The 6,845-nt window shown below is 34.7% G+C and overlaps 1 pseudogene across 1 annotated transcript in view; it reads left to right on the plus strand.

Annotated features, from left to right (window-relative positions):
• Window positions 1–4,489, plus strand: part of LOC18786577 — a 12,839-nt pseudogene extending 8,350 nt beyond the window's left edge. The window contains exons 11-15 of the transcript XR_002270240.1: window positions 1,240–1,373; window positions 1,529–1,596; window positions 1,842–1,941; window positions 2,872–2,931; window positions 4,066–4,489. The product of XR_002270240.1 is annotated as a pyruvate kinase 1, cytosolic (transcript). The remainder of the gene's footprint in view (window positions 1–1,239; window positions 1,374–1,528; window positions 1,597–1,841; window positions 1,942–2,871; window positions 2,932–4,065) is intronic.

The raw sequence follows: 6,845 nt of genomic DNA on the forward strand, positions 1-6,845 counted from the left end.
TTTTTTTTCCCCCCGATATAAACCCCCCCCAAACCACCCACAAAACCCCCCCCCCCCCCCCCCCCCCCCCCCCCCTCTCCTCGGAAAAACAAAAATAAAAACCCCAATGGGGGGATGAGCAAGCGAGAAACCTTCCGGCTAATTATACTGGATAAGCGCCTGTACAAGTGCAAATGAAGCAATAAATGCAGTTTGAACATATATTTTGGGTTCACTGTTTAGAGTGTTATAGTCATTGTCTTTGAGTCTCCCTATGTGTTGTATGTCACATGATGAATGCATTAGATGTCATGAACATGTCTTTTAGCATTTAAGTGTATTAATTTGAGTCTTTCAAGGAATCATGTGCCAATGGCTCTATAAAAGGTCTACTTTGTGAGCTTTGAAATTTAGTTAATGGTGAAAGAAGTTGTGATTTCCCGCTCGTGTTTGAAGCATGGGTTGACTCGGGGTGATTCAGGAAAACGTCAGTGTGATGCCAAAGGCCGGATTGAGCTAATGTATTTCTTTCTTCATTTCTTTGTTATTGTCCTGCATCAGTAGAGGTCTTTATGGACATGCAGTTTCAAACTTACTGTTGGAGTAGCATGATTTTGCCATCCTATTACCTTTCGCCTCACTGTGGATTAATTTTCCATGTGTTGATGTACACTTTATCAAACTCCTGTTATTCTTTTAAATTGTTGTCAGTCTCCTCTTTTTCAGTTTTGTGAAGAACTGACTTCTGTTTGCACACTAAGCACTGCTTATGATGTTCTGCCGTCTTATCTTTTCTGATCTAAAATTTGATGATCTCTGGCATAGTTTCTACCCGTACTAAGGGTTAGGATTTCGCTTTTTGTTGAATTGTTGTATTAATTATATATTGTTTTGGTAAGTTGAAAAATGTATCATGGTTATTCTGTTCACTCCCTCTCATTCAAGCTACAACAGTTTGAAGTTGGCTATAGAATTTCTTTATTGTGTTTTGTTACGCCAGCTTTTATTTTTAAAGCATACTTATTTCTTTCTTTATACAGTGATATGTTGGTCTAGCTGGTAGTCATTTGATGTGCAGAAATTTTGTCTTATGATCAGACAGTTTCTCTTTTGGAGGGTGGGACCATTCTTTATTCTTGTTAGGATGCATGTGTCGTAGGATGGGTTATCAAAAGATTCTTAGATATTAAAGTACAATGGCAAGGCAAAGTTCTCAGTTCACATTTATTACATTAGTTCTTTTATATCAGTTATCGTGAGCTGAATTTTAATTATTTTTATCAAAATGCTGTATGCAGGCTGAGAAAGTTTTCAATCAAGATCTGTACTTTAAGAGGGCTGTCAAATATGTTGGAGAACCAATGACCCACTTGGAATCCATTGCTTCCTCTGCGGTAGTTTTTTGCTTTCAGTGTTTTTCAGTTCTTTTCTTTTTTTATTGTACCATTGGCCTGAACCCTGAAGAGATGTTTGCTAACTGAAGCATGGTATGAAGGATAAGTTTTATGGTATAGTGAAATATTATATATAAAAATGTCGCTTGTTCTAGGTACGGGCAGCCATCAAGGTGAAGGCCTCTGTAATTATTTGCTTCACTTCATCTGGACGAGCTGCAAGGTGGTTTTCTCTTATCTCTTCTTCTATCTTCATTTGTATATTAGATTCAAATGCTTAGGGAGTGGGTAGCTATAGCTTATGGGATTTGATTTCATGTAAATTTTTAATTTCCCTATTGAACTTCAGTTAGATGGTTCATATTTAATTAAGAAACAGTTTTCCTTTATGATGTTATATACAAATCTGTTGTAATTGTCATGCTCACTCTTGCGTTTATTGGTTTTGATACTTGGGCATTGTTGTAGGTTGATCGCAAAGTACAGACCAACAATGCCTGTGCTTTCTGTTGTAATTCCTCGGGTCAAGACAAATCAACTCCGATGGAAATTTTCTGGTGCTTTTGAGGTTTGTTACTGACCTGATTTGGTTTATGCACTGGCAAGGTTACATTTCCAGGTTTCTGCTAGATGCTAGAATGTGGCTACTAATGGTTTTATCCTGTTGAAACATAATCCCAGAGCAGTTCTGTCAGTCCATTTCCTTTGATTCTAGAAGGTCTTCTAAGTATCATTTTAAGAAGAAGAAAAAATGGAGTACTGTTCTTAAGATAAAATGCTTTGTACATTAAATATATTTTTTTTTTTAAACTCTTATTTTTTGTCTTAAGGTTCTTTCAACTTATCTCAGTTCCTATGTTGATTTTTTTTCTTACTCCCTTTGTCCCACTCATAATTTTCTGTCAACGGAATCTGTAACTAATTCTTTCAAATCATATTGTTGAACATGTGGATTGAGGGTTGATTTGGGAGAGTGGTAAAATATGGTGTTGGAATATAAATCCCACATTGGCAATTGTAAGCGTTGCATGTCAATAGATAATATCTTGAGCCTCTCCACCCAATATAACTTTAGCATGGTATCTGAGCAGATTCTTTTTGGGTTGGATGCTCTAACTTTAGCATTGTATCAGAGCAAATAATTCATCTACATGTCAAGGCCAATGGTCACACGTGCTCCACGTCACCCAGCATAACTGATCCACATGTATGGCTCAATTCTGCCACACATTGCCAATTGAAAATAGAAATTGCACATCGGGAATTCTAAGCCTTGCTGACAATATCTAAATATCTTGACCCTCTACGCCCGTTGCCCATTGGTTTTGGATGAAAATATATCTCTTATGGACCTCTCAGTTTAAATTTGAGAACAGAACAATGATTAGAAGACAATCTAGTTATTGGACTTACGCTTCTTTTTCTTTATGCATTACATTCTCCAACTGAATTTGATGCTCATCATGTGTATCTTTTTCTTATGATGAATGTCTGGCAGGCAAGGCAATCACTCATTGTTAGAGGCCTTTTTCCCATGCTAGCAGATCCTCGACATCCAGTAAGAATTATTCTGTATCATTTTTTAAATTATTTCAATCCCGTATACTTGGAGAGGCAAAAAAAAAGTCTCTTTCTGAGTGCATATTTCATCTCGCAAGCCCCTTTTTTTTTTTTTTTCAAATATTTTGTACATAGAAAAAATAATAATAGGAGTTTTGCAAATGGACCTTTCTATATTCCTTCCACCTTCTGACATGATATGTGTTTGTGTGTAATTTGCAATGAGGGAAGATGGTCGCCTTCATTGTGTTGTGTTCTCTCCACAATAGGGATATTGATTTTCTTCTGGTTTTGATATTTGCCTCATTTTAAAACTCGGAAGGATAAAAGATTTTAGCTTTACCAAAATATCTTTCCATCTCACAAGTTTGGTATTAATTTGACACCTCGAGTGAGTATGATTTAAAGGGTTATTATACTGGAAAACAGAAAGAAGGTAAATATTTTAGTATGAATTGAGAAATTAATTGTTCGAGGCATCAATTTGCGTTTATTGCTAGAGAATCTCTTTCGGAAGTAGTTTTCTTTCTTTCCCTAGCCTAGGAGTCTCTTTGTTGAAACAATGTGGAAATGTGAGCATAATTAAGGGTTGAGTTGCTTTCACTCAAGCAGTGGGAATCAAATCTTGTGTTTTGTTTGATTTTTATTATTTACAAAGGAAATTTTGAAAGCAATATATATCCTGTTGATTACATAGGAGAAACAAATGATGAATTCATATCACGTGGTTTCCAGATCTTTCCATCTGTGGGTTTCTTGTTGGCCTTGAACTTCTTATAATCATCTTATGCAGCCCTTGTGAATAATATAGTCAGAAAGAATTTTTTCCACACTCACATGTGATATGTATTTCGAAAATCTAGGTGAGCAGTTATTAAAAGTTTCTTCTTGGTTAGGGAAGAATGGAAGATTGCTTGCTGCTCGGAAGACTTATATCGTAATATTAGCACAATTCTAGATTACTTGATGTCAAAATGATTTAAACAAAATAACCTTATGGTAGGAAAAAATCTGGGTAGGGACATGAGTAGGTTACATTCATCTCAATAATGCATATACTTTGCATGCTTCATTTCCCATTGGATCAGACTGAGACATTTTCTTTTGCATTTCTATCTTTTTGCTCCTGCAGGCTGAATCTACTGGTGCAACAAATGAATCAATTTTGAAGGTCGCTTTGGATTATGGTAAATCCTCTGGTGTCATAAAGTCACATGACCGTCTTGTGATTTGCCAGAAAATCGGCGATGCTTCTGTGGTGAAGATCATTGAGCTTGAAGATTGATGTCAACATTGCAACATATTTCTGAGTATGTTTTACAAGTTTTTCTTGTAAATTCTCCATGGCCTGCCACCCCTCTTTTCCAAAAATAAGCAAAGATGCATAACGGAGTTTCCTTGTAGTTAAATTACTGTAAACTTTTGCTCCTTTGTCTTTCCAAAAATAACAGTTCTCAAAACACGAATATTATAATATGTAAAATATTTTATTAAATCTGACGTTAGTCACATTTCAAGGCAGAGGATCAAATTAAGCTTTATCATTTTACGAACAAGAAGATGATTGAAACTGTCACTACCTTTTAGTCCAATGGCTTCAAAATTGTTAAGCATAGTTTTAAAAAAATGGACGGTCCTAGACTTAGAGCATCCACAATGCGCTCTTTAAATCATCTTCTTAGCTATCATTTAGGGGGGAATTGAAAAAATCTACCTCCAATCATGCTCCTCCTACAATAGAGACATATCTAGAAGCTCCTAAATTGGAGGAGAGAAAAAGAACTCTTAATGACTCTCTATAATTAAATGTTTCTATATTTAATATTATTTTAAGTATTTATTTAATGTCGACTATTTTTTATTGTTGCTTTTGTGTTTATACTTTATTCAAAAATTGAATTAAAAACTCTTGAAACTATAGAGTATGGTTGGAGTTGAAATTTTATAGAGAGCTCCTACAATAGCTTTATAGTGTTTTTAGCTAAATTTTAACTAAAAAATATAGAGCATGATTATGGATGTTCTTATACCCGTTTAGAGTCGGCCCATTTAATAAACGATGGATCGTCTATTCATGAGAATCATTAATCCCAGTCCAAGCCCATGGTATGGACTAAGATTGTGCTCGTGTTGGGCAAATGAGAATCATTAATCCCAATCCAAGCCCATGGTATGGACTCAGATTGTGCTCGTGTTGGGCAAAAATGGGTCCACACCAAATTTGACTTATGTTTTGCATTTTTTTTACAACTTCCTTTAAATCTTTTTTTTTTATAATTATGTACTAGCTTCTCCGTACGCACTATTTTGCTTGTGAGATTTTTTTTAAAAAAAATTAAATTTATTTTAGAATTAAAAACGATAATGGGTAGTTGTGTTCCATAAAAATAAGGTCCATTATCTGATTTTTCTTTTAATTTTAATTTTTTAAATATAAAAATGTGTGAATTTACCATATTATCCTCATTTAATTAATAATTTCAATTCTTAATGTTTGAATTAACCAAGGTGTATTTTCTGGTATTTTGAATGTTTCACCATTTTCTATATTTTGCTTTATATATATAGATATACAAACAAGATTTATTATTATTGGTTGCAAAAAGAGGTCAATAAATTTATTTAAAGTACATTTAAATAGAAAATGACTACATTATTGTTTGGATTTTTAAAATTGAAACTTGAAATATATAAAGAAAATATTAAAATTTTAATATATATTATTATAGAAAAGAAATAGACTTCTATCTAAGATATAAATGTAATAATATTATGTTGTATTTTTCTCTGAAATAAATATAATTTAATAAATGGGTTTCGAGCTGGCACATCCAGCGAGAGGCTATAGGGCAGCCCACTCATTGGACCTAATTATCTTGTCTTGGCCCATCCAAAGATGCGAACCGTATTGTGTTAGGCCTTACTTAAACGGGCTTTGTTTGTATCGTACTCAGGCTGGCCTGGTCTGTTTGACACTTTTAGATCAAGGTTCCTTCTTCCGTTTGTAGTTGAGAGTAGACTACGCAAGTAATCTAACGACTGAATCCTTATGTGTAGAGACAGCTCGCCTAATCACTCTTGATTACACCCTGATTTTTTTGTAATTGTTTTAATCCGTCTCATGGATAAAATATTATTCCCTTTTCTTTAAAAATAAAAAAGGGATTTCTTTTTTACTGTGGTAACGAGATTTCATCTTTTTCATTTGAAAGGACGGCCTAGATTTTTATTAAAGTTTCGTATAGATGGAATGAAAGGCACGTGGGAGTTTTGTTCACGCTCAACAACACACTTGTCGAAGCTGAATTCCGTGAATACTTGCCAAGCATGTGGGCCGACCTGAGTTTTGGTGTGGGGCCCAAGTCGTCTTTATCAAAGACATAGAGCTTTATCTTATTCTTCTTACTTATGCTAGTCATGTCAAGTCATTGACTGAGTAGCTCTGAGTTGAGGGCAAGTAGTAAACTCACAAAGATTTAGGGATCGGACTGCAAATTGCCCAAGAGGAAGCGCCCCAATGACATTTTCTCTGCACCTGCAAAATCAGAGCAAGAGGCTTTTTGCCAGTGCCGCTCTATAAAAACAGAGAAAGTCAACAATGCATCAAATTGCTTTTTGCTGACAGCTGACTTGCGTTTTGTGCAAAGGCAAATCATGCGGATTGGAATAAATAGTCTGCAATGGTTTTATATTGCTCTCTATGAACCCTCTCCATCTAACCGTTACAGTGATCTTTACGTATAATTTGACAGATGAATGAAAACATCCTCAAGATTATTACACTGGAAGAGGCACTTGCCAAGTTGAATATTTATTGTAAATTTTCTCTTTAATTTTTTTATTATTTAATGGTTGCAATGGTGGTTGTGATTCTTTTCATTTTGTTATTGTTGCTTTGTAGTTATTTAGTTA

This window comes from Prunus persica, chromosome G2 (genome assembly GCF_000346465.2).
Source record: "Prunus persica cultivar Lovell chromosome G2, Prunus_persica_NCBIv2, whole genome shotgun sequence".
In the NCBI taxonomy this organism is placed as follows: Eukaryota; Viridiplantae; Streptophyta; class Magnoliopsida; order Rosales; family Rosaceae; genus Prunus; species Prunus persica.